The 22,907-nt window shown below is 46.6% G+C and overlaps 1 protein-coding gene across 1 annotated transcript in view; it reads right to left on the bottom strand.

Moving 5' to 3' along the window:
* Positions 1–22,907, bottom strand: part of LOC131293078 (uncharacterized) — a 57,006-nt gene that overhangs the window by 20,029 nt on the left and 14,070 nt on the right. The gene's annotated exons all lie outside the window — the stretch shown is intronic.

The following is a 22,907-nucleotide window of genomic DNA, read 5'->3' as shown; positions in this document are numbered from 1 at the left end:
GTATCGGTAGAGGGTGGTGTAAAATACAGAGTACATGAGTGAAATATGCTTCAAGCGATCGCAAGAACTTAACGCCTAACGCTATGACAAACGATCTAATGGCACGAAAACTGCGAAGGTGGTGCTGCTTTTCGAAGGGAAAATGATGATGACGAAGCTGAAAATCAAAATAATCGTGATAAACGTTGGTGAGAACAAAAAAAACCAAACCAGGCAGCAGCATACAGCAAAAAGGGCGATGTGTAGTTGTTTCCTTTCTTTTTCAACTTATCGCGTGTCCGGTGATTCGATGAGGAGGAGAAAATGGTGCTGGGTTATTTTTTTTCTTTTTGCTTAAAGTTTTACTCCGGTGCGATCCACCCTTGCACGCCAATTGGCAACAAGCGTTGTTCGTTGTGTTGTGCCCCTTGGAAGCGGTCACGAAACGCACATTCATTTAATTTCCCTGCTTTATAATTACCGCTCGCGGATGGGATCGTTGCTCAAAATAGGTGCCCTTTGCGCCGTTGGCGATCGAAGGAGCAAAAATCGAAATTATAATTACCCTACGGCGTAACAAACAAGGGCAGACATTTTGGAAGTAGTATAAAACAATTTTTTGTTAGCAATACAACCATGTTTTCGTAACGCTCGGTAAAATTCACCCCCTCGGGTTCGTGTGCCCCGATTTACACGAGCCCCGTGTCTAACGCTTCCACTTTGATAATCAAGCCCCGGAAACAAGAGTGAACAAAAATATAAAAACAAAATACCTTGTTGCCCCCCTCGCACTTTATTTACATCCGTGTGCTTCATATGTCCGTGCATTCCTCTCCCGCAGGAGGGGGCAAATAAATTGAAATGCCAAAATAGCGCCGCCGGAATGCTTCCAGGTAAAAGTTTCATTAAATTGTGCTCATAGTGCGGTCGAACACGGTTTCGTTTCATTTCGCATATACGCGCTGCACTGCTCCAAACGTGACCAAAAAAAACAAGCGAAATTAGGACAGAAGCGTCTGCCCCGAGGAAGAGAGAGAGAGAAGAAGAGGGAGGGATACAGTGGGTAGATTCCCACCGGAGCGATCGTTATATGCCATGCCGGTGTACTAACGTTGTGTTTCACTTCATTTTAGTTAGTAAAATTATGCAACCCACATGCTTCCCACTCGGAGGCGCTTTCATCGGGGGCGAGTGATTTTCCCGCACAAGTGAAGTAATTTCCACCAACGCGCCCCACCAACGCAACCTTTCACCTTCTCCATTCGCAAGGATTCTCATTTCGCTTCAACTTTTATCGCACCTCCGACCTCCTCGTGGAGGTCTCTCCTCTTCTTTCCCTGTTAGTCTCCACCGGACCGGAGTTTCCCGTGTTGTTTTCCTTTTATCGGCGTGGTTATTTTTTTTTCGCCTACCGAACCGTTGAAGCGTGAAGTGGAAGACTCACAGTTAGGTTAGGTTGAAGTCGACAAAAGAGGAAGGTGGGAAAAAGCGAGCATCACTAACTTTCCACCTCTCCTAATGCAACCAACCATCCATGGTGTTCTCCCTGCGTCAGGTTGGGTACAATATCAAATTCCACACTTGACTAGAATGGCGGTGTGAGACCCTCCTAACCCACATACACCATCGTGTGAAGGAGGCGAGCGGCCAAACTCGTGTGCAAACTATCATAATGGGCTAAAAGTTTTTAACTAACTCTTCCCCATTCGTTCGGCTGCCTTTGGCACAACAGGATCACCGTCGGCTCAGGAAAGCACACCACGGGGGGAGGAGGAGTAGGTGTTGGGTGGCCCACAATGACACGGCAAAAACCCACAAACACACCAACGACGAAAAGTGGTGGGTAGAGTGGAACCCGTGTGAAAATGGCGGGACGCGAACCGTGACGAAAAGCACAACGTGGCTTCCACTCCACACACTCAAACACATGACAAAAGGGTTCCCGAAAGGAAGGCCAAAGATCGGACCAGAAGTAATAAATGCGGTGCTGTCAGAATCGGTTTCTTCTTGCCCTGGAACGGAAATGGAATCGCGAAGGAAAGGGAGGGTTGAAAAGGGTGGAACACACAACTTTACCACAAAAACGTCGGGCGAAAACCCCGTCAGACAACGCAAATTTACAGGGCGCAAAATAAAATCATTTGCAACCAACCAGGCCTGTTCCGTGGCGCACCGATGTTGTGTGGAAAAGTTTGCCTTCGTGTTGCAACTTTGGGGTGGGTTTCCTTCTGACGACTGCAGGATTTCCCTTCTCCGCGCGGCGGGGTGTGCTGAAGCGAGAGGTTAGAGGCCTGCAGCCGATAGTGTCCTGCTGGCGACAAGTGTGTCAGGATATGCCCGCCTTCCTACGCTCTCTCCTCCTATCGAAGGGCGCTGCACGCGAACCTTCTACCACCTCCTCCTCCTCCTCCGTGGTCCGTGAGTAGGCATTTCTTCGATAATAGGATCAACCGTTCGGGTGAAGGTTTGCAGCAGCACCACTGAGCGGAGAACGCGGCTGACGCTAAACAAAGGAAAAGCGAAACGATGACACTATCATATCCGAGCCAGGCACATGTGCTTGAACCGTGAACCACCGGGCGCCTCCATCGGTATCGGGAATCGTTGCAATGGAGGCGCCCCGGGGAAATTCGTTCACGGGGAATTCTTCCACAGGCACACTTGTTCTTCGATTGTTTCACAAGGCGGTGATGTAAGACCGTCTGTTTTACGACTCATCGCGTATGGGAGGGTGGAAAATTTGCCTTCCTAAGTTTATTTATTTCCATTATCAACTAGTAGGCTTTATAAGTATTCGCTAAGCTAGTAAGCCCTACTATTTATCTCATTGAAAGAACACAGAAAAGTAGCACCAAAATTAATAACCGACGGTTCGTTTTGAGAAATATAATAAATATTTTAGATAAGCTAAACCTGACGAATAAACTGCAACGTCTCTTGGCTAAAATGTGAACAACAATTCTCGTTTTATGAGTTGAATTCTTAGCAACAGGCTGTTTGAATTCTTAGCAACAACCCATTGTGGGTTAGAGAAAAATAAAAATGATTCATAAAATATCTTTGACGTGTTTTATATGTTTTAAATCGTCAAAAATATATTAAAGTGAAGTATTAAAAATGTTATTTTAATTTTTACTTTTCGTATTATCGATTTGGAACTAAAGAAGTTCTTATCGGTGAAACTACAGTTTGTTTTCTCTACAAAAATCTAAAGCATATTTTTTAAGCAATATGACAAAAATATTTAAATTCACCACAGTGACTTTCTTCAGTGCCTACAAGTTTCTTTTCTGCGAAAACACTTTCTCCGAACATTCGAAAAAATTCGTGGTGAAACTAACATTTATTTGCTCTAGAAAAACCTAACACAAATGTTTTCAGTAATATAACAAACATATTTAAATGCACCACATTGACTTTCTTCAGCGGCAAATAACTTCCTTTTCTGCGAAAACACTTTTCTCCGAAAATTCGTAGTTCGTGCTTCAGAAACTTGTCCTTCCATCGCCGGGGTCGATGGGTTTGAGAAATTGCAAGAAAATGCCCCCTTCCCTCCCATTACTGGCCCCCACCTCAGTATCTCCCCCTTTGGCTCCATCTTTATCGCAAACGAGGGGCAAGAAGCAGTGCGCTAGAAATTGATTGATTATCTCGCAGAACATGTCCCTCACATGCACACCTCACCACATCCCACCATCATCCACTATACAAGCGCGGTTTTCAGCGGTTGGAAAAACTTTTTCCTCTCCCACCCTCCTCCCAATGGCCCATCGTCGGTACTCTGGAGTCGACTTCGGAAGAACTCAATCGCTGGCGTACGACGGTCCCGGTGCTGTGTAAGTATTCTCGAGAGGCTGAAGTGGATTTGTTTTCGTATGCCATTCCACCCCTCCACCACCTCTCTCGCTCGCACGGGGGGGTCGCAACTCCTGCGCCGAGCAGTGATTAGAAAATGCCATTCAAGGCCTCTTCTGCCGAGCCCTCACGGACCGGTGACTTCTGTCTTCCGACTCCTTTCCACCTTGTCCTCGGGAGATTATTTCACGTGATAGGACACGTTTCGTGAGTGGCTGGTGTCCTTCGGTCCGTGCTTTTCGTTTTTGTTCCACGCCTTGCCTGCCTTCTATATTTCTTTTCCTCTTTTCAACACCTTAATTTCCTTCCGTACGCCTGTCACCGTGCTCCGAAATCACTCGAATGCCCAGCGCGGTGCCGTACCACGCAATGCACAAACCAGATGACTGATGGAGAAAAGTTGCTTAATTTGAATTTTAAATTTTCCAATCCATTCATCGGCGTCCGGGCGTGCTTTCGGTCGGGTGTGTTGGTCTCCGGAAGACAAAAGGATCGATAGCGGGCGGGGTGGGGAAGAACATTTTCTTCCTCGCAACCATCGTCCAAGTTGGGCTAAATTTGCTACAGGCGAACTTGGCTATTTTTTTTCTGTCGTTTTAACCCTCAATCAGAAATACCATTTTAGCTCGAGCTAATTGTGTCACCTTTACGGATGAAATTTAAATCTTCTTCTGTTTCGTTCGCAAGGCGTTAAAGTGTCACAAGAAACGAGTCAATAAAGATGGAAAGTGGAATTCGATTGATTGATGGAGAAAGAATGAATTTAAACATTTTAAATGAAGACTTCACAGTTGTGTTGGAAATAAAAACTTGCTGAAGGGCAATTGAATTGAAAATATTCACAAACTTTCTACCAAGTTCTGAGTCATTTTTCCAACGAAACCGAAGTGCTCTGAACCAGCCAAATTAATGAGCCCTCATGTCAACACACTTGATGCTGAGGAAAGATAAAAAGAAACTATAAAAATACCACTTGATCGAACCGAGTAACACCGTCCGGCAGGGAGTTGCAGTCGGTTTACACATGGACGCTACCAAAAGGCGTCCATCGGAGGGATAGTCCGTCGTCTCGCACTCGTTCAAATTCAATTACAAGTCGGCCGACCCCTTCTTCTCTGCCGGATATGTTTATGGCTTTACGATCGAACTTTTCCCGCTCGTTCGCAGCACCGCTTCTGCTGTTGTGTGTTGTTCTGGTTTGGTGCTTCTGCTGCTGCTGCTTTTCTTAATAATTGTTTTATAAACACTGCGTTCGCATAAGCGCCAGCAAAATAAATACATCTCAAGTTGCACGCCAGTCAAGCAGCGCGTCCGTCTACTTTTCGGACGAGAGAGGCTCGAGGGAACTCTCGAAGGAGGCGAAGGAGGAGCAGAAGGAAATGCTTTTCTCTCACTCCAGAATCCCACACCCCGGGGTCGATTATTGACCTGCGGTTTTTCCGCCGGAGTCGAGCGCCGACGCTTTACTTTTCCATTTTATTTCCACGGCAGTATAGTATCGACGAAATTGGATATTTTTTTGATAGTGTGCTTCAACACGTACGCACACGCATGCCGACCCCAAAGCGAGGGAGGAACTGCGAAAATCCTGCTAATGGAACACCGCCACCGGAACCGCGGGGTGGGGGTGGGCATGTGAGTGGGAAAAGCCGCTAAATAATCGATCGAAACAAAATACCAGATGGCCCCGGGAGCGATAGATGGAGCGAGCAGGGAGAACGGGACCCAGGGCGGATATTTTAGCGCTCGCAGCTTGTTTCGAACACAAACAGCGGGCCATTCGATCGCCATTCGATTTTGTTTCCCTCCCTCATAAACTGGCGGCGAAGTTGTGTCTGGTGCTGCCCCGAAACTCCGAAGGAAAAAAAGGCCAGCTTCGATCGAAGGCTACGAAAATAAACTCGTTCGTGGTCCGGAATCAATCCGGTACGGTTACATAACTCTTGCTGGCAGGCGGTGCTCTAAAATTTCTCCACCCTCTAAACCGTGGTAGAGAGCAAAGGGAACCGTCCTTCAAGGACAAACTGGGCCAAAGGTGCGCTGAACTCTCGCCACAAACGAAAGGTAATCGACTGATAAGTTCCACCAGAAGTCAGTGTGTGTTGGCTCGCCGGAGGAGGATTTATCAACACAAACAACACGGCGAGCACCAGTCGACGGTGGGAAGGGATTTTATCACCACCTTCCATAAACAATGGTCGGAAAATTCGTCCGTCAACCCGCCTTTCATCGAACGCTAACTGCCCAACAATGGTAACAATTTCATTAAAACTCCACCATTATGTCGCATCACCCCATTCATCACATTTTCCGCCAAGTCAGTGTGTCTTTCCCCCCCACACACACACACATACACTGTTCCCCAACTCGATCCCCGGCTTCTATGGAGGTCGAAGAATCGCATTAGCCATCAAAAACCAGAGTGTGTGTGTGTTGTGTGCCTGCTTCGGCAAAATCGATACTGCTGCGATTGCCTGCTGGCGAACGAACAGGTTTTCCTTCAGCCTCGACCCGCGCAGGACACACCAAACCACCAGAGGGTGTGTGCGAGACGAGGAGGGCCAATATCGGTTCGATATCGATTGACCTCTGCCTTCAAAACAGGCACCAAACCAAACCAAAAGCACACGCATATCGGCAACATAGGAGTTCCAGCTTGATCTTCTACCGGGTATCGCGTGCCCCGGATGTGTTTTGTGTGTGTGTGTGTGTGTCTGATGGAAGGTGGAAAGCCATTATCAGGAACCTGCCAACCGGAGCTACACACAATTTAATTATTGGAGCAATTAATTGCTTGCCTTCGGTATATCTCTGGACACCCAGCTTGCGGGAGAACGGGATCAGGATTAATCCCGGTATACCCTTCTGGAGAGGGGGTGGGAGGGGTAGAGGTTCAATCCGGGTTGAAATGAATACTGTGTATCGTTCCACCGGTCACTGGGCCTTCACAGCCGAGATTAGGAACGTTGCTGTGTTTATCCAACGCTACGCAATCCACTCTCTTCTCTGCCAACGTGACTCAAACCTGGCCAAAATGATACGGTTGTGATGAATAATTACTATCTACCCCCAGGAACACACAGGACCACGATTTTCCCCGAACAATATTGGGCTTTTCAAAACGTTTTCTGTGTTCTTTAGGCAATGTTCAACATTTTTGGATGAAGCATCACTCAACTCGACCGTAAATGGAGGGTGATCGTGCGATGGGAACGTAGGCTAGGAAGCATTCTCCCATTAAACAGGTTAAAAAGACATGGACAAAAATGTACACCGATTTCCCGAATCGTTTTTTGCTTGAGTTAACCCTTCGCAGAAAAGTGATAACCGTACGAGCAAAAATCTAAAATTGAGGTCATTACTTAGCAGTGTTTCATATCGAACAAATGTGTTGACATTCGGTCGAAGTAATTCGCTCGCCAAGACACTCTTCCCTACAACACATAAAACCATCGTATGTGGTCCCTTTCCGTCCATTCCCCGTTTTGCAGCGAACTTCGTTCCGTCGCTGTCACAATTGCTCACAATCTCCCGCGCGCCGATAATTAAAACCTCATGCATCGCTTGGCGAACTGGCGAGTTTACAGACCGCACCGGAATGTTGTGCCCCCCCCCCCCCCCCCCCCCCCCTCATTCCACAACCCTCGCGTAAAATTTTCCACGGTGCGAAATCTGTCAAACGACAGGGTGCCATTTGTCATCCAGCTTTTTCGCTCTCGCGTGTACATGTACGTACGTCGGCACGGGGGGAAGGGAGGTAGGGAGAGACTCTCCGTTTCGTTGTTGTAAGGGTAATCTAATGTGACCTCTTCTCACCCCCCACCGCGGTCCACAAAACGCAACGCGACAAATGAACGCGAGGCGGGAGACAAAAAAAAAACCGACACGAAATTATATCACGGTTATAAATACACTCGCTCGGCGCGCGCGGATTGTGTTGGCCAGCCAGAAAGAAATGGGACCCCTTGGCTGAATCCTTTGGGGGGGAGTGGGAAAGGATGGACGTCCACCACCGACGGCATAACAACGGGGACCGGTCGGTTCTCGGGTGTGTGAGTTGAGAAACCCGGTGTGGCGGTGTTGTTGGGTAACGATAGGAAGTTCTGAGAAGTAGCATTACGACAGTGGGAAACAAACGCAATCACCATCAAAAACAATAAACCGGATAGTAAATTCTTCTTTGAATGTGGAGGTGACGGAAAGTAAAACAAGGTAAGATATTGTTCCGTCTTATTGTGAACAACAGCATTAGAAAATAGTATCCTAACACAGGTCGTATACTCACATCGCTTGTTAGACAGTCGGATATTGGGTGCATGTACCTTTCGGTTGAGGTCCCCCCAAGACCGTCCATAGGGGGGAGGGGGGAGGGCAGCGTCACATGACAGGTGAGTTTCGTCTGCGATCGCGTGGAAAATCGGGCCGAGGGAGAAAATAAATCTCCCACCAGCAGCGCTCGTTCGGGTGGAGATGCGGAGTTGCACTCGTGAGTTACTACTGACGATCGTCACCGCGACGATGATGATTCGCTCTTCGCTGAGCGCACCGAGTTTTCCACCCCGGTGTGCGTGTGTCGAGGGGTATTACAAACCCCGAGCGCTGTTACATCATCTTTCTCGCGCCAGCCAGCGGAAAGGGAAAAGGGGTGCCAGAGGGGAAAGTTGGGAGAGAAAAACGGAATGAGTCGTGAGTGGGAAAATCGATGATCCCTCCCCCCTCCCGTCGCTCGTATTGAATTCGGCAGCCGGAAAAGGACGGGCTCGCTTTCGCCCGCCATCGGAAAAACGGTACGTCACACAAAGGGCGCTTGCGCTTCTCACCCCGGCGGGTCTCAGGCAGGCAGGCAGGATTTTCATGCTTCTCTCGCGTGCAAAACGGTGTTTCCACGACGAGCCACTCACTCTCTCTCTCTCTCCCGCTTGCTCAACTCAACCGATTGTTTACCGAGGAGACGGAAAGGCGGTTACAATGGAAATCCCCCGCTGGTTCCGCGTTACACACACGGCCGGTGTCGCTGTAGTGGTTCAAGAGCTTCCACTCTCTCTCTCACACACATACACACACACACAACCACTGGGGCAGCACGAGGACGAACACCAAAAACCGTGCCAAGTCCTGGGCCACGGGGACGTGACACAGAAAAGTTTCCCAGTCGGTGACGTCATCGTTGTACGCATCATCATCATGCAGCAGCCTCCTGCACAATGCCCCATCCTCTCCATCACCAGGCAATTGGAAGCTTTTAACACACACTCCCTCCTCTGGGTGCTGGGGAGGACGAGCCCACCACAACATCGGACCTATTTCACCATTTTGACAACCGTAAACGAAGGCAAAATAAAAGAAGCTTGACCACATCACGTGAAGCGTGCGATGCTATTTGAATCTCTCGTATCCTAGTCGAAACTGTGCGTGTGTGTGTGTGTTTGTTTTAGTTGGCTTTGCACTTGTTTGTTTGTTTATTTGTTTGCTTTTAGAGGCCTGTTCAATTCGGACAGTTTTTACCCTTTTCCCTTATTCCGTTTGGGGATCGGACGTCATGAGGGAATTTTGCATTGATGCGACTGTCGTGCTGCCTTGACCGGTAGTTGCACACATCCGGATATGATTGTGAATAGATCAAGCATTTTCCAAATATATTTGTTCGCAGTTAACTACCCTTGATCGAGTTTATTTCATAAAAAGTCTATACTTTCCATGAAGCCAACTAAAGAAATAAGAGGTGATTTTATATGTGAATATTTCTAATGAAATGTGTTCAAAATTCGATGTTGGAATCTCCTTTTCTTGTGGTATCAAAGCACAATTTTCCACAACAGAACGACAATCATAAGCATTTAGGGCTGAGACATCAGCCGTAATATAAAAATGCTATTCAAGCTCGAAAAAATAAGTGATTATGCGTCAAGTATTATGAAATAGTTGTAAAAGATTCTAGAAATACGTAAGAAAAACAGGACTGTCCTTCAAAAACTTGTCTCCTTGTGTATCATATTATAACAAGAGAGTTTGGCAAGAGGAATGTCCTTCAAAAACTTGTATAATATTATAAAAAGAGAGAAGCAGCAATTTAACACGAGAACCACCATTAGAAATTTAATTCCAAAAGCCAGTCAAAATGAGTACCTACCATCGGTAAATAAGCAAAGAGGTGTTTGTTTTCAAGTTCGTCAAATTAAATGAGAGTTTTACAAAAAATCCATTAATTAGCTTCGAAAATAAAGTCTGGAATTTTCCATTGCTGACAGTCGGTCGCCAAGAAAACATTAAAAAAAAAACTCCAAAAAATATTATAAAAAAAAAGATCTCTTCGAATTTATTTATTAAAATTCCATACGTGAAAGTCCCGGTAGATCCAGTGTTTAAGCATTTTCAAGCACAATCCAAAATTATTCAAACAGTTTACATGTAAAATCGTCACAGCGACAAACAAAATGAAATGAGGAAACCTGTCCTAGAATGCACCCAAAAATTTACTCCAAAACGCGTTCATTCATTAACTCTGTCGCGTGGGATGCGGCGTGTATGGTTCAAAAAACCCTAAAAAAAACGACGAAAAAAGAAACCACTATCCAGTACGCGACACACACGAAACCAGGTTCGAACCGGCTTACCAGCCGGAGGAAATCAATCACCACACTTGCGTGGTTTGCGTCGTCCCGGAATGCAGACTCGAAAGAATTCGGGTCACCGTGAGGAACACCGTCTTTATAATAATCGTCGTTCCAAGACCAAGACGACGGCGTACACTTCGCTGGCAGGGGCGCAATTACAAGCAGCGAACCGCAACAAACAACAAGTGAAAACCAACTTTACCCGGCGCAAAGCGGACCGAAGAGTCACCACGTTGGGGGGGTAGAAAAAAGAAAATTGGCCAATCGATGTCAACCGTAAAAAACTCGCGGTAGCGAGAGGCGAGCGGAGATCTCATATTCCGATGTTTATTTTTCGCTCCCTTCTTAAGCAACAAGAAAAATACAAACACACAAAGGGGGAGGGAGGGAATAAGGTAAGCAGAGGGAGGGGGGAAAAAGATACATGCAAATGGTTGTACAACAGTTTGCTCTGCATCGGAAGGGAGCTAAACGGAGGGGACGGGGGGGGGGGGGGGGGGGGGGGGGGGGGGGGGGGGGGAATGATTTGTGGCGGTGCATCTTTACAGCGATGTTAAACCGATGAAAAATAATATCACCCCCCGTCCTCCTCTCCCTGGACGCCTGACGTCTACATCGTGACCAGGTCAGGGTGGAATATTAAACCCAGGGTGTAGCAGGTTGCCAACACACACACAAACACACACACACACATACATAGGAGATCTGGGCACGTCATAAAACGTTGCCTGCAAACTGCAATGCCATCCACAGACGGTCAGGCGTCGTCGTCTTCTTCGCCGTCGATGGCACGGATTGGATTGGATTGAACATATTGCAATTTTGGGAGCGAAATTTCGGGGAGAAGAGGAGTTTGGGGGGTGGTTTCGGTGGGGTTGGAAGCAAACCCCTTTCCCGATCCTTTCCATCGGTTCGACTCTGTCAAGCATTGGCCAATTGACGTACAACAAATCCCCGAAGGTAGAGAGATCGCACAAACCGTTTGGGTTCTAGATTGGTTTGGTTTGGGTTCGTGTGTCCTCCTTTTGAAGAACACACCAGAAGCCAGCAATTTATGCTGCGGAATGAGAACACGGTTCTATCGCGACACGAGATCGTTGCCAGTATTCGGGCACAAACACCACGAGAACCAGTCGGAACGAAAGGACATAAATATTGGCTCCAAGTTTTTCCTTCGTTCCATCAAACGGATCATCGATCAATGGACAATAATGATGGCATTAATAATGAGAACAGCGGTATACAAAAAAAAATGTGACGAGGGTTTGCACATTCATCGGGGTTTGTTTTCATGAAACTCGAATCGAACCAGATGCAGTATGTGTGTGTGTGTGTGAGCCGAGGAAAACCCTTCTAGTGGGAGGGGAATTGCTGTGGGAAAATGCCAACAATCAATCGATGCGGGAAATTGCATCCGCATGATGCCCGAAAAGTCGACGAGGAGACGCTACGAATGTACGTTCGTCGACGTAACCGAAACGTCAAATTGGCGCAAAATTCCGCAATCGTTTCGTGTGTGTTGGAGCGGCCAAAAACCAGCACCCCTTCCGCTTTCCACCCATCAGACAGGAGGAGGGGTTGGGGGTCCTTTCGGGTCGCACATTTCGGGCGTTCGTTAATTAAACATTTCGTTTCCATCCATCATCCACCGAAAAGCCATTGCGGGATGCAGTTTCGGCCCGGGAGTGTGCTTCCAAAATAAGACGAACTGCAAAAAGCCCGGCTTCGGTTCCCACATTTCGGGGCCACAGAACCGAGAGCCGAGTTCTTCAATCAATCGATAGAGATAGGTGGTTGCTGATTCAATTACGATCGATTTTGGAAGACTGTGATATAAATAAACTGCCGAAAAAAGGAACAAAAAACGGTGAGCTCCAGAATGGAGAAATGATATTGAAGCTGGGTGGAACCGAATTAGCACCGGGTTGTTCATCCATTTTAATTGGTTCAATCATATCATAACGATCAAGGTGGTTGAATGGTGTATGCGCTGTTATGGGTTTTGAATGAGTTTTCGATATGCTACATTGAGGAAATTGTGCAATGTTTGCAAACAGTTCAATGTTGAGTGCAAAACCAAACGATAAACTTGTGTTTTTCAAAAAGGTAAAGGTTAGGAAAAATGATTCGCACGTTCCGTAAGGTGGAAAGCACTTTGTAATCATGAAATCGAACCATTCTGAATACAAGGAATAATTTTAACTCTATAAAAGAGCAGTAGACAAGGTCTTTTAACCCAAAAGATTTAAAATAATTTTCATAAATTTGATTTACATACAAGGAAACATAAAAAAAAGTATTAAGATATAATTAAAACGACGAACGGAAGTGCTGTGCGCTTTGGATCCATAAAAATAAGCACGACTATCGGAAAAAGAATTAAAAATTTAACATGATAAAAACATTTCTTTCCTCGTGCCAGAGGTTGAATGGAAAAATAAGCAACTTTGGAAAGCGCAGCTTGGTAATGGGCTTCCTGCACTTTACTGCACGTGCTAATGGTGATGATGATGATGATCACCGTCCCCCTCCCCCTTCCCCTTCACGTTTGTCACATTCTCCCCATGCCGTGTCGTCCACCGTGCCCTTCTCTCGAACCTCTCCCCCGAACGACGATGTTTCAATTTTGTTTGCATAATATTTTATAGCGATCGTTAAACGGTTCCCTCGTTCGTCCCGCTAAAATTCCCGGCCCACCGCCGGGTGGGGAGGGGAGGTAGTACGGCTCGCGATGTTTACGGGAAAGAATTATGTACATATATTTCCATTCCACCCTCCAAAAACCCCCAACGTTGGTTGTTTATTCCGACAATGTATCTTGGGCCGTGGGTTGAATGAAGGGAAAATGTGTGCGAGGCGTGTGATGTTTGTATGCCGTGTTTTCCATCAAGGGGGTGAAGGCGAAAAAAAAAAGCGCCGATGAAACACATGGCGAACGAGTTGAGAAAAACAGGTAACTCTAAATATCGAAGCTACTGGAGCCGGTCATGCTCCAACATTCCACGTTCATTTTGTACATCATCTTAACTTGGGAAAGGAAGGTTGCGGGGATGGCAACCGAAATCTGTTTAAAATCTTCACACACAACAAGTAGCGAGTGGAAGAAAAATGAACACATACACACCTACCCACACACATACACACACACACACATAATGGGAGGCATTCAAATCCCGGGAGGTACGCGCAAGAGATCGCACGTAATGATAATAACTCCCGCCTTTTAAAAAATTGCCCGAGACTGAGGGGTTAAAGTCAGTGTGGATTGGCGAAGAAAGGATAAGTAACCACCCACACCCACACCCACACACACCTTCTTGCAGCCTGGGGAGTCAATAAACGTGTCACGTCGGCACGCTAACTGACAATTTGATTACCGTTGGGTAAATTCTTTGAACCTTGAATTTTTCGCTTCCCGCCCTGTATTTTATTTTGTGTGCATATGTGTGTATGGCCGGGCAGAATTTTTTTCCCCCCCATCGGACTCTTGGTGTGGAAAATACGCTATAAACAAGCGGGGACTTGCTTCATCTGCTTAGCATCACCCAACACGCTCTGCTCGGGCCCCCTTTTCGGAAGGGGAGGGGGAGGGGGGGGGGGGGACTACAACCCGATCCCCGGGTGCAATTTAACCGAAATCCCCTCGCGCCCAACGCCTTCCCCATGCGGGACACGTACCGGTTACCGTGTGTGTGGTGTACTACGCGCATGGATGGAAAATATTTTGTGTAAGAAAATCATCAACCATACCCGCGGGACGGAAACACATGAGATTTTCCTTGGGGCTCGGTATGGTGTTGGGGAGGGGTGGGTGTAGCACCAGATGGGCCGTCTGTTTGGGGTACACGAGCAACACGACGGCGACTTTGGCCACAGCGGGATAAATCGACCCTCGTTGCAGATTGAGATGGACGGATGGACTCAACGCTAAGACCTCGAAGAAGCTTTATCGACGTGACTGACGGAGATAGGGTAGACGAGATGGCGAGGGGGCACTGTCCGACACGGTATGGATTCGAAATCCCATTCCCATTGGTGCCTCGTTCTTGCAGCAGGATTATTCCGATTTGTTCGATGCACTTTTAGCGTTCGTTTGGCATCGATTCCGACGTGCCGTTTATTTTAAATTGGCGCGTAAAGCTAACTCAAATTGAATTTTAAGAAGAGATTAACCAATAAGAAAAAAAGAAGCGTTCGAAACATTAGCATGTCGTTGGCCACTTCTGATTCTGGCAGCAGTTTTGCCCCGACGCGACGGAATAATTAATCCCGCTGCTTCCCGGGGAATTTTGAAACGAAAATGACGTCAATCCCGGGAACGGGAACCCGTCGGGGAAAATAAATGCATGCCCGGTTAATCATCATCTTCCCCCCCAACACAACATCTTCGACCAACTGAATGGCGGTGGCCAAAAATCATAAAAAGAGCCAACGTTATGCTAAAGGTCATTGCAGGAAACGGTGGCTCAACTCGAACTCGTTGCCGGCGTTGCGATTAATAATAAGTTCTCCCGTCCCGAAGCACCGTCAATTAACCACCGCGCCATCCTTTTGCATAATCGATGACCGTGCGACTTCTGGGGACGGTTAAAAATGGCCCCCCCCCTTCCCCGGAAGGAACGGAGAACGTCGCACGGGGAAATCCGTTCAAGACGTCCGTCGTCTCCAAATCTGACAGCTGACGTGACTGAAATTGGCGCAATGGACGCGAGAGACCCCTTCCCGGTAAGGCAAACGGGTGGGGAGGGCGAGGGTGGGTGCGACCGAAAAACTTTATCGATGGCTCCCGCCCCTCCCATACACCGGATAAGCGGGACGAATTTCCACAAATTACCGCTCGCCGTCGTGTTTTGACGCGCTTTCATTTTCGGAAACAATCAAGTGTTTTTATTTTGTCAAATGAAATCAACTTCTTTCGACTTTCGACTCCGCGGGGACCGTTTTTCATTTAGGCCCCCCTCCCCTGCCCCTTCCTAATGAGGCAATCAAACCCGGTTTCGGTGATGCCAATTTAATACTTTTCTTCTTTCCTGTGAACCGTCTCGGAAGGTAAGATTGCGGTACTTTTCTCTAGCGGTTTTTTTTTATTTATGTTGCGTACTATTTATCGGGAAAAGAAATCTATAAACTGGGCAAAAGATTCGATTTATATGGTTTAAAAATCCTGTTGTACTTACTTTCTTCAAGTGAAAAAGAAAATAGAAATGCGATAACACGTAAATTGAACTGGCTTCGGAGGAGGAGGAGGAGGAGAAAATTATAGAATTTTCCTTCTCTCAAGCTGATGCTGCAGAATTCTGCGTGTTTAAGTGGCGATAGGAATCGATCGATACGCTGGAGAAAAGAGTGGTAGTAGAACCCAAGGCAAACGACATCCCCGATAGCCATTTCCCCCACCGCGAAATCGACCGCGGTCGGCGAATGGCAAAAGAAAAATGCATCCCCCCGGTTCGTTCGAGAGAAGCCTTCTGGAAGGAAAAGGTTGCTTTTCCAAGCAGTTTGAGTAGTTGGTGCTGGGGAGGGGGTAAAGAAAAATACACCACCACAAGCATAAACCCACACACACACATAACACGACGACGACGACGACATGGGTTTTTGGTTTTTCCCGAAGCAAAACATTTCGAAGTCCTCAGAAAAAGAAAAAAAATATGTAGGCTGGTTGGCGAGGGAAATGAAAGCACCGAACCGAATATTCATGCATACAGAGGGCTCTTGAGCTTTCTAGGTCAAACACCACATTTACATCTGTTTTCCCCCAACTACCCCTTTTCGTTGCGCGTTGGTTGCTTTCCTTCGTCGGCACGTTTTATTGGAAAGCATTACATTATTTCGTTCGTCCGTTTATCTATCCCACTCCCGTTTTTCCAGCACAACTTTGGGAGCCTTACATCATAGGGTGTTTTTTTTTTAAAGGAGTACGGGTGGGTGTTGCTGATTTTCGAAGGAAATCGAGCAGTATTTTCTTTGTCAAGGAACAGTTGGGGAAAAAAGAGCGTAAGGAAAGCCTCTTGTGTTTTCGACGAATTTTTCAACTAGAGGAATTTTCAAAATTGATGTAATGGGCACCCTGGGCAGACGACCTTCGACGCTCGGTTTGATGGAAAACGAGACCAGTCGATGAGCGGCAGGACACTTGGGAAAGAATCGGGAAGAAGAAAAACGAAACAATTGGCGAATGTTCTACCAACTGTCGGCAGAGGCCGACGCAGACCTTGCCATCTTGATATGTATATCTTGCACGATGTTTTCCCGATGTGTGGGCAGGTGGTAGCGAACAAAACAACACCCACTCGCAAGTAAAACAGAGGGAAAATAAAACGTTCCTCTGTGGGAGAGAGAAATACCACCAACTCTTTGAGGCTCAAACCCCCAGCAGGGGAAAAAAAACCCCAACCGGTGGAGGAGGTGGGAAAGGAATGTCATCACTCCAACATTCAGTATGCCACCTTCCTGCCCACCATCCCCCAACCACCCCGTCGCTCTATTTTCCAGAGATTTAGGTGTAGGTGCTTTGCGGTTTTGTTGGTTTTCCGGCTGGTTTGAAGCTGCTGACCGGTTTCGATTGCACTGCGCCGCTGCTCGGTGCTGCCAGTGGACAGATAAAACTCCGATCCGAGCTTATAAATAGACTGCCAGGTCCCGAGAGTCGGTTGCTCAAAACCCACTCCCCCCCTCCACCAGCTACGCCCACACACCCATGGAAATGGGTGGAAAAATTAAGATACTAACTACTGTAGGCTTTTGTAGCGAGCCGGCGGTCAGAGGGTTGGGGCCTATTTTCAGGACGGCTGACTGCCCAATACAGACGCCAGCATCACCGGGGTTGTGGATGCACCCGGTACAAGGCACACACCCACACAAACGATGACCGAAAGCATCTGGAGGTTGGATGTGGATGTTCTTTCAACATTTCCATCGTCCAAGTGCTGCACGCTCCGAAACCCTGTGGCTCTCGACTATATGGCCATTTTTTGTTTTTTTGTAACATGCCTACCCTTATTCTTGGTCTGCAGTTGACACAGTGAGATTGGCCCGTGGGCGCTTGTGGACAAAGTTTTCCCGTTCGCCGTGCCGTGAGCGTGCGCGCGTGCGTTTTATTATTATTATTTCCTTTCGCTCGCTCGGACGATGGCGCTTGCTGGCAGGTTTTTACGATGACTGATGTGTGTGTGTGTGTGTGTGTTTGTATAAATGAGAAATAAAATGTTCCACCCTACCTTACCCCCCCCTTCTAGCGGAAGAAAAGAAGCTGATGAGACATTTCCCGGTTCCACCGATCGTTGTAGTTCCAAGAACAGTTCGGTTTTAAAGCGACATGATGGAGTTTTTAAAGTCCCAACAGAAACATGCCACCCCCAGCTACTTCACGGTACTTCCCTGTGGAGGGTAGAATTCATCTTTGCCAAACCACATCTGTCGAAATTGGGGATGGAAAACGCTCCAAACGCACTGACGAGAGTACGAGTATGTCAAACGCGCTTCGTAGGGAGAGACAACGTCAGGTATCAGGTGCATCACATAGTTCCCCCCACACACACAAACACACACACACAGACGGTGTCTCGGGAAAACATCCGAGAGACTACCGGGGAACCACCAAGTGCCAAGTTTTTCCTACCCATTGCTGCCGGGTTTTATCATATGCATATTTTCCCGTCTGCACGACGGCACGATTGGAAAAGGCGGGGTGGAAGAGAGGGGGGGATTGTGGGGGGGGGGGGGGGGGGGGTGCAGCAAAAAATCTGTTATTCTACTGCATGCCTACATGCCCGGAATGTCTATAAGCCGTATGCCAAATGGAGGCGACGTGTGTATTTTTCTTCATCCAAATACAGCTTTTCCGTTTCTTTTTTTCTCTTTCTCTCTCTCTTCTCTCGGATTGTCAAGGATAGAGGATGCCAAATCTCCAATACGGTGAGGATTCGGCAAAATTGTGGATGCTAGAAAATCAATTTAACCTGATCCACAAAAACCTCTTATGTCGTTCGGTTCGGTACATGAATATTACGGAGAAAATATATGCTTGTGCCAACGCCAAATGAAACAGACTTGTATAATTGACCCAAGGCAAGGGTAATCAAAGAAGAATATGTTGATGCCCTGGAACGTCATAGATTCATTTTCGGGCATGAGACGTTGTTCGTTGTCTGGCGGTTTAGGCGAAGATTGGTTCTAATTAAGGAACACAATCGATCAGAGAAATTAATTTCTCCTCAGCTCGGTTAAACATTTTTTGAACGACATGCAATCGTTGAAAATATTTGGTTTTCAACTTTACCACAACTAAACAAACTTTGTTATTATTACCGACAAATAACAAAGATTATTTTGGGTGTTATTGAAAAGAAACGATTTGTTCGAAATCATCGAAAAGTTTATACTAGAGAGTTCAGATTAAGTTCCATATGTCATTGCGGAATGTAAACAAACCAATATATGACGATAGAAAATCGTAATTTATTAAAAAAGTATGTAGTTTCCAAAGGTGAGATATAGTTAATAACCTATTCTCATACCTAAGAAACATGTGTGCAAAGTTTTATTAAAAATGGTTCAGCCGTTTAGGAGGAGTTTAAACACCAACACCGTGAGACAAGAATTTTATATAGATAGATTATTTTTTTTACTTATTTGACAATTATTATGCCACATATTTAAATATGCTAATCGATCGGCAAAAACAGCTTGTCATAAATCATAAAAGTGAACTGGTACACCAACTCCCTTCTAAAGTGAATTTAATCGCACTTAAACTCAATGTAAGATGGTGGTCGCGGGGTTCAAAAGTTCAAAGAGAAGAACACCCACACACACACACAGAAGTTATGCGTCCCCAGTGCAAGGCATATGAAGCATGTGCACTTTACTCTACTGCTTCAATCGACCAAAGGCAGCTTCCGCCTCGCTCTTCTAGGGTGCACGAAGCAACGTTCAAATGATTAATAGCTTTCACAATCGCTCGATATTGCAAAAGCATTACGCATTTGCACGACGACTTCGCGGGGCAGCGCAAAAACCGAAGGAAGCACAACTGGGCGGCACCATCAGAAAGGATTACTTTGAAAGTTGTTCGATAGTTCGCACCCAGGCGTCAGGCGGCAGGCAAGCGGGCGCCACCGGGCTTCTAACACACTTCTGTGGTCGTTTCGTTTGTGGTAACTTTGGACGTGGAAAAACAACGTGAACAACAACACAAAAAGTTGCGATGGAAGCGAACGGGCGGAACCACCGAATCCACTCCTTCCTGGCGGGATATCCGTTGATCAAGATTAATGAGATTGGCATTTCGCATTGCCGAGCGACGGATTACGAGACCCGCGAGGGGGGGAGATGTTGTCTTGAGCAGATCGTGTCAAAATGTGACTAGCCTTTTGTGTTGATTGAGAACAACTGACACCTAGTGAAAGAATGCCTGACGTATCATTTTGCCTAGTCACTTTGTAATCTTCACAACGGAAAGGAAAAAAAACCATATGTCCATGAATCTCCTTCAGTTTGTTGGGTTAGAACTTCGTCCACTAAAGTCTAAAATTTAAACCATTTTTGTTTCAAAATAGTTCAGTCCGCGACATGACACAAAACTCGTTACAAAAATGGAATTAATTTTCCTTTCCATGCCGAAATCTTGATTTTAATCCTTGCCCGCCAAACCCGGGGGAAGTAGACAGCATGGCAAACGGAACTGAATTTAATCTCGCACCACATCGTGATGGTACGAGGGAAAACGTTCCCATCTGCAATTTGGAGACTCATTACACAAACGTTCAGTAAGAGCAGAGAGTATGTTTGAAAAAAATGAAACAAATGAAAACTGGAGAGAACCAGATTTTGCGAAAGCAGAACACATTTTCCATCTCAACAAGAGGGGGAGGGAGAGGAGGGGCGAACGTTGAGCCAACGCAGTGGTAAAGTAATTTGTCTTGTTGTGTGACACACATGCAACGCGGGGCGGGATTTTGGGGGTGGATGAATTTTCCAACATCAGTTGGATGAATTTTCCAACATGGGTCTTGTCTCTAGAGTCGAAAGTAGGTGGGTTATAAGGAAACCTCCTTAAAGCCACTAAGCCAGTGCCAGCCATTTTGAAACACCATGCCGACGACATACGGTTTCGAAAATGATTATTCCTTTCGCATCTCGGAGTGAAATTGTCTTTTCACGAACACGATTTTACCCATTCCCCGAAGGAGTTTCCCAATCCGACACACGGCTGGGGAACGACCGGGGTGAATGAAAATTTATGAAAAATTTGATCCACACCATTAGGAAGGGGGGCTAAAAATATGCACACCGAGGCGGAACGACGAAAGCTGGCCGGGCAAACGAGCGAACCCGCAATGCAACCGGGAGTGTGTGTGTGTGTGGTGTGTCGGTGCTGAAGTGCATGCAACAAGATAGTGTACCCGGCGGGCACACCGAGAGAGTTCGCACCCGGGGCGTGTCTCGTTGTCGCGATTTGCAAGCAGCAAGTTGTCGGAAACAGCACTCGAACACGTGAGACACATGCAATGCACGGGAGAAAGGGAGAGAGGGAATCGGTTCCGGCGCTGGCGATTTACATTTTCCTTAAGAACGCACCACCACCACCCAGCCGCCCAACGCCATCCCGCGAGCAGGTGAATAATTTCGCTTTTCTATGCATTTCCACCAGAGCCGCGCGTCGTCAGGGTTCGCGGTCTCCACGGTTTTCCCGGCTTCCCGACGAGCCGCTGCTCAAGGAACCAACGGTGGCCGGGAGATCAACTTAGTTCGCGCTGGTGGACGACGCGCGGGAAGTGATTAATTTTGCAGCGCCGTGTGCTAACGCGAAGGCGTCGGCAAGTGTTTAATTGTAGTGAATTTTAATTTAAAAACACCCCACCACGTTCGGCGGAACGGCAAACTGGAAGGTGATTTCCTAATTCATAATTATGCTAGCGCAAGCGACGCTCATTAATCGTGGTGTGGTGGAACGTTTAGCAAACGCATAAGGTACGAAGGAGGAAAGGGATTTAAATAAAATGAATAAAAAACATAGTTAAAGTCAGCACGCTAAAGAAACATTCGAAAAGGACATTTCAAATCGACTGACCACCATATTAGAAATTAGATACGAGGGAAAATATATTAGTTTCCAAAGGCTAAAGAAAATATCATCACCTGTGACACCAAGAGAACTAGAAGATAATCGTTTGGAGCAATTAACGAAACATTTTAAAAAGAAAACCCCCTATTTATGTCCGTGCATAACGTGGGCCGACCTTGATCTCGACGAAGGAGAAAACAAACGCCTTAGCCCTCTCTCACGGTACATCTTCGCCATTGTTCTAATTTATGCCTTCGTTTTGCCCGCCGGGAAAGGCACGAAAAACCGCAGCGCGGACCATCGTCTGCTCTGGTTACTTAAGCATAATTAGCATAAGTATTAATTTCCCTCGAGAACTTTGCGGGTATCCCTCCGACGGCGGTCGAACCTCTTTGGTAAAACGGTGCCTCTTACCTTGTCTGAGACGGGGACACACCTTGGTTCGATCGTAACTGAATGGTAACAGTAACAAAAAAAACAACCAGACTCTCGAACACTGAAGGTTGGGTGCAATATGTTATATTGGAGCCAGGGTCGGGGAAAGCCAAGGGATGGTACGAACGACGCGTATAAGCCGCTTAGAGTGGCAGCGAATCTCAGGCCATTTTCGATTACAGCGACAACCTCGGTGCAACTTCCGCAAGGCGCTCTTTTACGCAAAACCCACGAAAGCCCCATCGTTGCCTCCCCCGTCCTTCGACAGCGTCTTAACTGTAGAGGGGTCCCGGTGCGATGGGTTGTCAATCACCGGAACCGGTTGTCCGTGCCCATCTGAGTATCTGCATTGCTCGAAGGGCATATAAAGCGGATTCTAGTTGAATGTGTCGCTGTAAGCAATAAGGCTTTGCCCCCGCTGCATACAACAGTTTTGTGCAGTTTAATAAGAAAGTTATTTCTTAGCTGTCTTTTCGAAAGAGAGGAAAAAGTACGCTTGATGGAGAAGTAATCAGTACTGCATGGATTACGGTTTCCCATTTTGCGTGGCCTTTCATGCAATAACTCTTGGCCTTAAACGTGTGGAATGCGAATGGGTTATCGACGAAATAAAAGAAAAACAGCATTTATTTATTGAATGGTACCATTTGTTAAATAAAGTTCAAGTTGAATACAACACACATTACTTGCTAGCTTTTGCTCCTATTATCTGTCAATACGACATCCGAAAATGTGCCACATCTGTGGCTTTGCGATTTCGTTAAGAAAATCTTTTTTCTAGCATTGCAATGTTGTATGAACAGAATAAAATAATCGATTTATTAATAAAGAAACATTAAATAAAAATGTAAACAATTTGTTCGCAAAATGTAAACAACAGCAGCTGTCAACGTGGCTTAGTGATGGGTCGTGCGCGAAGGACCTACCTCATGCGCTGTGATTCGATCCGACAGGTT

Source organism: Anopheles ziemanni, chromosome 2 (genome assembly GCF_943734765.1).
Source record: "Anopheles ziemanni chromosome 2, idAnoZiCoDA_A2_x.2, whole genome shotgun sequence".
NCBI classification, from domain to species: domain Eukaryota; kingdom Metazoa; phylum Arthropoda; class Insecta; order Diptera; family Culicidae; genus Anopheles; species Anopheles ziemanni.
This window is presented reverse-complemented; position numbering and strand designations above follow the sequence as displayed.